General features: G+C 32.9%; 1 non-coding gene across 1 annotated transcript; it reads right to left on the bottom strand.

The window, feature by feature from the left end:
• Positions 1–7091: 7091 nt before the first annotated feature.
• On the bottom strand, positions 7092–7199 carry LOC148548604 (small nucleolar RNA R71). Its single transcript, XR_015898813.1, has one exon. It is a non-coding gene; the product is annotated as a small nucleolar RNA R71 (small nucleolar RNA).
• Positions 7200–7588: the final 389 nt, after the last annotated feature.

Raw genomic sequence — 7588 nt, 5'->3', positions numbered from 1 at the left:
AAGATTAATTTAAAGTACTACTGTTTTTCTATTCAATTCAACTTATTCCACTTCTAAGATATTCATTCGTACTTCAATATGATGGATGTGATGATCGTGACTGTCATCATCATTCTCAACTTATGAACGCGTGCCTGACAACCACTTCCGTTCTACCTTAGATTGAATGGATATCTCTTGGATATCTAATACAGGGGACCGAGTCCGAGCTATTAGAGTCTTCGTGGTATAAGTTAGAACCCATGGATGGCCATTCTTGAGATCTGGAAAGTCTAAACCTTGTCTGTGGTATTGCGAGTAGGATCTGGGAAGGGATGGCTGTGACGAGCTTCAAACTCGCGAGTGCTGGGCGTAGTGACAGACGCAAAAGGATAGTAAATCCTATTCCAGTATGATCGAGAACCGACAGATGATTAGCCATGCAGTGACAGTGCATTGGAGCATTTTCACAGGAGGATGGGATGTAGTCATTGACAACGGTGATGCCCTACATAAAGCTTGCCATGTAAAGGAGTAGGATTGATTGGATGAAGACAGCAGGAAAGCAGAGATCAGAGGAACGAAAGCATCTCTATACGCTTATCTGAAATTCTCACCAATGAATTACATAAGTATCTCTATCCTAGTTATATTGTATTTGTCTTTTATTTATCACTTTATAAAACTATTTGAATCCGCCTGACTGAGATTTACAAGGTGACCATAGCTTGCTTCAAGCCGACAATCTCCGTGGGATCGACCCTTACTCACGTAAGGTTTATTACTTGGACGACCCAGTGCACTTGCTAGTTAGTTGTATGAAGTTGTGAAACAGATATAAGATCATAAACGTGCGTATTGAGCTTTTAGCACCGTTACCAAGGAATGGAATGATCATGATTTCGCACACAAAGTTTTTGGCGCCGTTGCCGGGGATTGTTCGAGTTTGGACAACTGACGGTTCATCTTGTTGCTCAGATTAGGTAATTTTATTTTAATTTTAACTTTTTTTGTTTTAATTATTCTTATTTTCGAAAAAAATAAAAATAAAAATAAAAATACAAAAAATTTTTCTTCTTTTTCTTTTTTTTTTCGTTTTTACAAAATTAATTTTCGAAAATCCAAAAAAATTGATAAAATCATAAAATCAAAAATATTTTTGTGTTTCTTGCTTGAGTCTAGAGTCAATTTTTAATTTTGGTGTCTTGCATGTGTTTCTTTTTCTCAAGAATTTTCAAAAATTCATCATATGTTCTTCATGATCTTCAAGTTTTTCTTGGCCAGTCTTCTTGTTTGATCTTCATGTTTTCTTGTTTTGTGTCTTTTGTTGTTTTTCATATGCATTCTTGAATTCTTAGTGTCTAAAAAATTAAAAATTTTTAAGTTTGGTGTCTGGCATGTTTTCTTTTCTTGAAAATTTTTCAAAAATAAGTTCTTGGTGTTCATCTTGACATTCAAAGTGTTCTTGGTGTTCATCTTGAAACTCATAGTGTTCTTGCATGCATCATTTGTCTTGATCCAAAATTTTCATGCATTGAGTCTTTTTGATATTTTTCTCTTTCATCATTAAAAATTCAAAAATCAAAAAAATATCTTTCCCTTTTTTTCACTGATAAATTTTCGAAAGTTTGAGTTGACTTTTTCAAAACTTTTTAAAATTTAGTTGTTTCTTGTGAGTCAAATCAAATTTTCAATTTAAAAATCTTATCTTTTCAAAATCTTTTTCAAAAAATCAAATATTTTTTATTTTTCTTATTTATTTTCGAAAATTTTAAAAATCTTTTTCAAACATCTTTTTCTTAATTTTATCTCATAATTTTCAAAAATATTATCAACAATTAATGTTTTGATTCAAAAATTTCAAGTTTGTTACTTTCTTGTTAAGAAAGATTCAAACTTTAAGTTCTAGAATCATATCTTGTGATTACTTGTGAGACAAGTCATTAATTTTGATTTTAAAATTCAAATCTTTTTCAAAACTAATTTTAATCATATCTTTCTATCATATCTTTTTAAATCATATCTTTTTCAAAAAAAATTGATTTTAAAATATCTTTCTAACTTCTTATCTTCTTATCTTTTCAAAATTGATTTTCAAATCTTTCAAAACCACCTAACTACTCTTCCCTCTCTAATTTTCAAAAATACCTCCCTCTTTTTCAAAAATTCTTTTTAATTAATTAATTATTTTAAATTTTAATTTTCATTTTATTTCCCCTTTAATTTTCAAAAATCATCAACTCCTTTGCAAAAATTATTTTCGAAAACTTCTCTCTCTCATCTCCTTCTATTTATTTAATTACTTACTAACACTTCTCTTCATCTCATATCTCTGCTCCTATCCTCACCCTTGTGTTTGGATTATCCATTCTTCTTCACTCTTATTCCCTTTCTTCTTCTACTAACAACAAGGAACCTCTTTATTTGATAATCTAAAAAATTATAAAAATGATTCTTGAAGCAAGAAAAGCAGTGAATACAAAGCTTGCAGAAAAAAATGTGAAAAAAAATAGCGAAAAAAAAATGGGAAAAAGAAAAAGCAAGCAGAAAAAGCCAAAAGCTCTTAAAACCAAAAGACAAGAGCAAAAAGCCAATAGCCCTTAAAACCAAAAGGCAAGGGTAATAAAAAGGATGCAAGGCTTTGATCATCAGGGGATAGAAGGGCCTAAAGGAATAAAATCCTGGCCTAAGCGGCTAAACCAAGCTGTCCCTAACCATGTTCTTGTGGCGTGAAGGTGTCAAGTGAAAACTTGAGATTGAGCGGTTAAAGTCAAGGTCCAAAGCAAAAAAAGAGTTTTCTTAAGAACCCTAGACACCTCTAATTGGGGACTTTAGCAAAGCTGAGTCACAATCTGAAAAGGTTCACCCAGTTATGTGTCTGTGGCATTTATGTATCCGGTGGTAATACTGGAAAACAAAGTGCTTAGGGCCACGGCCAAGACTCATAAAGTAGCTATGTTCAAGAATCAACATACTGAACTAGGAGAATCAATAACACTATCTGAACTCTGAGTTCCTATAGATGCCAATCATTCTGAACTTCAATGGATAAAGTGAGATGCCAAAACTATTCAAGAGGCAAAAAGCTACAAGTCCCGCTCATCTAATTGGAGCTATGTTTCATTGATAGTTTGGAATTTATAGTATATTCTCTTCTTTTTATCCTATTTGATTTTCAGTTGCTTGGGGACAAGTAACAATTTAAGTTTGGTGTTGTGATGAGCGGATAATTTATACGCTTTTTGGCATTATTTTATATAGTTTTCAGTATGATTTAGTTTTCAGTTTTTAGTATATTTTAATTATTTTTTAATTAAAAATCACATTTCTGGACTTTACTATGAGTTTGTGTATTTTTCTATAATTTCAGGTATTTTCTTGCTGAAATTGAGGGACCTGAGCAAAAATCAGATTCAGAGGTTGAAGAAGGACTGCAGATGCTGTTGGATTCTGACCTCTCTGCACTCAAAGTTGATTTTCTGGAGCTACAGAACTCCAAATGGCGCGCTTCTAATTGCGTTGGAAAGTAGACATCGAGGGCTTTCCAGAAATATATAATAGTCTATACTTTGCCCGAGTTTAGATGATGCAAACTGGCGTTGAACGCCAGTTCGATGTTGCAGTCTGGCGTTCAGCGCCAGAAACAAGTTGCAAAGTGGAGTTCAACGCCAGAAACACGTTACAAACTGGCGTTCAACTCCAAGAATGATCTCTCCACGTGTAAACTTCAAGCTCAGCCCAAGGACACACCAAGTGGGCCCCGGAAGTGGATTTCTGCATCATTTACTCATTTCTGTAAACCTTAGTAACTAGTTTAGTATAAATAGGACTTTATGCTATCTTTGTAAGGGGCTCTTTGATTAGTTTTATGCTATCTTAGACCTTTAGGGGGGCTGGCCATTCGGCCATGCCTGAGCCTTCATCACTTATGTATTTTCAACGGTAGAGTTTTTACACACCATAGATTAAGGTGTGGAGCTTTGCTGTTCCTCAAAGATTAATGCAAAGTACTACTATTTTTCTATTCAATTCAAGCTTATTCCTATTCTAAGATATTCATTCGCACCTCAATATGAATGTGATGATCATGACACTCATCATCATTCCCTATGAACGCGTTCTTAACAACCACTTCCGTTCTACCTTAGATTGAAGGAGTATCTCTTGGATTTCTTAATCAGAATCTTCGTGGTATAATTTAGAACCCATGGACGGCCATTCTTGAGATCCGGAAAGTCTAAACCTTATCTGTGGTATTCCGAGTTGGATTCGGGAAGGGATGGCTGTGACGAACTTCAAACTCGCAAGTACTGGGCGTAATGACAGACGCAAAAGGAGGGTGAATCCTATTCCTGTATGATCGAGAACCTCCAGATGATTAGCCATGCAATGACAGCGCATCGGACCATTTTCACAGAGAGGATGGGAAGTAGCCATTGACAATGGTGATGCCCTACATACAGCTTGCCATGGAAGGGAGTAGGAAGGATTGGATGAAGACAGCAGGAAAGCAAAGGTTCAGAGGGACGAAAGCATCTCTATACGCTTATCTGAAATTCTCATCAATGAATTACATAAGTACCACTATCCCATTTTATATTTTATTTATTTTCATCCACTATAATTTCTTAAAACAATTTAATCCGCCTGACTGAGATTTACAAGATGACCATAGCTTGCTTCAAGCCAACAATCTCCATGGGATTCGACCCTTACTGACGTAAGTTATTACTTGGACGACCCAGTGCACTTGCTGGTCAGTTGTGCGAAGTTGTGATAAAGAATTAAGATTATGAACGTGCGTATAAAGTTTTCAGCGCCGTTGCCAAGGAATGGAACCGTCACGATTCTGAAAATGCACAAGAACTAACTCTATTCCCCGGGGATTGTTCGAGTTTGGACAACTGACGGTTCATCTTGTTGCTCAGATTAGGTAACTTTATTTTAATTTTAACCTTTTTGTTTTTATTATTCTTATTTTCAAAAAAATCAAAAAAAAAATTCTTTTTCTTTGTTTTTCCCAATCAATTTTTGAAAAATAAAAAAAAAATTTAATAAAATCATAAAACAAAAAAAAAATGTTTTGTGTTTCTTGTTTGAGTCTAGAGTCAGGTGTTAAGTCTGGTATCAATTGCATCTTTTTAATTTTCTAAAAACTATTTTGAAAATTTCATGCATTGCATTCTTCATGATCTTCAAGTTGTTCTTAGCCAGTCTTCTTGTTTGATCTTCATATTTTCTTGTTTTGTGTCTTTTCTTATTTTTCATATGCATTCTTGAATCATTAATGTCTAAAAATTAAAAATTTCTAAGTTTGGTGTCTTGCATGTTTTTCTTTTCTTAAAAATTTTCAAAAATAAGTTCTTGGTGTTCATCTTGATATTCAAAGTGTTCTTGGTGTTCATCTTGACATTCATAGTGTTCTTACATGCATCATTTGTTTTGATCCAAAATTTTCATGCATTGAGTCTTTTTGATGTTTTTCTCTCTCATCATTAAAAATTCAAAAATAAAAAAAATATCTTTCTCTTATTTCACTCATAAAATTTCGAAAATTTGAGTTGACTTTTTCAAAACTTTTTAAAATCTAGTTGTTTCTCATGAGTCAAATCAAATTTTCAATTTAAAAATTCTATCTTTTTCAAATCCTTTTCAATAATCAAATCTTTTTCATTTTTTCTTTCATAAATTCGAAATTTTCAAATTAATTTTCAAAAATCTTTTTCTTATCTTGTTCATAATTTCAAAATCTTTACTAACAATTAATGTGATTGATTCAAAAATTTTAAAGTTTGTTACTTGCCTCTTAAGAAAGATTCAATCTTTAAATTTTAAATCATACCTTTTTTGTTTCTTGTTAGTCAAGTAATCAACTTTAATTTTCAAAATCAAATATTTTTAAATTTCTTTTTCAAATCTTTTTCAAAATAAGTTTCAATCACATCTTTTTCAAAATTTGATTTCAAAATATTTTTCTAGCCTCTTATCTTTTCAAATTTAATTTTCAAATCTTCTTAATATCTTTTCAATCATATCTTTACAATCATATCTTTTTCAAAAATCAAATCTTTTCAAATTGTTTACCAATCATATCTTTTTAATTCATATCTTTTTCAAATCACATCTTTTTAAAACTCTAATTTCAAAATCTCTTTCTAACTTCTTATCTTTCTAAATTATTTTTTATCTTTTTCAAAACCACCTAACCACTTTTTCACTCTTAATTTTCGAAAATTACCTTCCCCTTTTTCAAAAATCTTTTTAATTAACTAATTATTTTAAATTCTAAATTTATCTTATTTCTTCTAATATTTTCGAATTCTAACTTATAAATAAAATAAAAACAAAAATAATTTTCTTTTCTTTTCTTTTAATTTTCGAAATTCCCTCCCCCTTATCTCTTTCTAATTATTTTATTTATTTACTAACACTTCTCTTCATCTAAAAATTCGAACCCTTTCTTCCTCCTGGTGTTCGAATTTCTCTTCTTCTATTCTTTTCTTCTTCTACTCACATAAAGGAATCTCTATACTGTGACATAGAGGATTCCATATTTTCTTTTCTGTTTTCTTATTTTTCATATGAGCAGGAACAAGGATAAGAACATTCTTGTTGACGCTGATCCTGAACATGAAAGGACTCAGAAGAGGAAGCTAAGGGAAGCTAAAGCTCAACTCTCTGGAGAAAATCTGACAGAAATTTTCGAAAAGGAAGAAGACATGGCCGAAAATAATAACAATGCAAGGAAGATGCTTGGTGACTTTACTGCACCAAATTCCAATTTACATGGAAGAAGCATCTCAATCCCTGCCATTGCAGCAAACAATTTTGAGCTTAAACCTCAATTAGTTACTCTGATGCAACAAAACTGCAAGTTTCATAGACTTCCATCCGAAGATCCTTTTCAGTTCTTAACTGAATTCTTGCAGATCTGTGATACTGTTAAGACCAATGGGGTTGATCCCGAGGTCTACAGGCTTATGCTTTTCCCATTTGCTGTAAGAGACAAAGCTAGAGTATGGTTGGACTCTCAACTTAAAGATAGCCTGAACTCTTGGGATAAGCTGGTCACGGCTTTCTTAGCCAAGTTCTTTCCTCCTCAAAAGCTTAGTAAGCTTAGAGTGGATGTTCAAACCTTCAAACAGAAAGAAGGTGAATCCCTCTATGAAGCTTGAGAGAGATCCAAGGAACTGACCAAAAAGTGTCCTTCTGACATGCTTTCAGAATGGACCATCCTGGATATATTCTATGATGGTCTGTCTGAGCTATCAAAGATGTCACTGGACCATTCTGCAGGTGGATCCATTCACCTAAACAAAACGCCTGCAGAAGCTCAAGAACTCATTAACATGGTTGCAAATAACCAATTCATGTACACTTCTGAAAGGAATCCTGTGAATAATGGGACGCCTATGAGGAAGGGAGTTCTTGAAATTGATACTCTGAATGCCATATTGGCTCAGAATAAAATATTGACTCAGCAAGTCAATATGATTTCTCAGAGTCTGAGTGGATTGAAGGAATCATCCAACAGTACTCAAGAGACAACTTCTGAAGAAAAAGCTTATGATCCTAATAACCCTACAATAGCAGAGGTGAATTACATGGG

This window comes from Arachis ipaensis, chromosome B8 (assembly GCF_059453495.1).
Source record: "Arachis ipaensis isolate K30076 ecotype BB chromosome B8, ASM5945349v1, whole genome shotgun sequence".
In the NCBI taxonomy this organism is placed as follows: domain Eukaryota; kingdom Viridiplantae; phylum Streptophyta; class Magnoliopsida; order Fabales; family Fabaceae; genus Arachis; species Arachis ipaensis.
Note: the sequence above shows the minus strand (reverse complement) of the source record. Positions and strands in the feature narration are given on the sequence as shown.